Source organism: Meleagris gallopavo, chromosome 28 (genome assembly GCF_000146605.3).
Source record: "Meleagris gallopavo isolate NT-WF06-2002-E0010 breed Aviagen turkey brand Nicholas breeding stock chromosome 28, Turkey_5.1, whole genome shotgun sequence".
NCBI classification, from domain to species: domain Eukaryota; kingdom Metazoa; phylum Chordata; class Aves; order Galliformes; family Phasianidae; genus Meleagris; species Meleagris gallopavo.
This window is the reverse complement of record NC_015038.2, coordinates 1,114,482-1,115,054: the sequence shown is the minus strand read 5'-3', so window position 1 is coordinate 1,115,054 and position 573 is coordinate 1,114,482. Positions and strand designations below refer to the sequence as shown.

The following is a 573-nucleotide window of genomic DNA, read 5'->3' as shown; positions in this document are numbered from 1 at the left end:
ACAAAGAAACAAAGGGACACTGAATTCCAAGTACAGAAATGCAGGGGTTGTTTTGAAATCAGCTAAATTGCATCTGAAAATACTCAAAGGGATCGATGGGCTCTGCTGATGCAGTTCTTACTGTGTAGTCTGTAGGTGTTTATCCTGGAGCTGGTCAGGGTTTGCTCAGTCGAAGCGATGTTGTGTTGCCCCACTGGATGCAACTCATTCAAGAGGAAATGGATGGGTTTTTGTGTTCCTCTGAGCATCTCTGTGCCAGGTTCCATATGGGCAAGTGGCAGTTTGTTAGTCTGGGAAACAGAGCATCAATTACTGCAGATAAAAGCTGCTGTGGGTGCACTCCTGGCCTGCTGTGCTATCTGTGATAGCAAGGAGGTGGTCCAGCATCCAGGGTAACTGTGCTCTCATTGAAGACATTTCTGTAGAAAGACCATTAGTGTCTTAATTTGTGTTGTAAATGACCCTGAAGTTTCAGTTAATCCAAAGAAGTAAAAGGCAACTTGCTTTTGAAATAGGGATGACAAGTGTACAGTATGCTACGTGTGGATCTCTCAATTACCTCAGCAGGTATCC

General features: G+C 44.3%; 1 protein-coding gene across 1 annotated transcript in view; it reads right to left on the bottom strand.

Moving 5' to 3' along the window:
- The window catches only part of OLFML3 (olfactomedin like 3), a 7,918-nt gene that overhangs the window by 1,595 nt on the left and 5,750 nt on the right, over window positions 1–573 (bottom strand). The window lies entirely within an intron of this gene.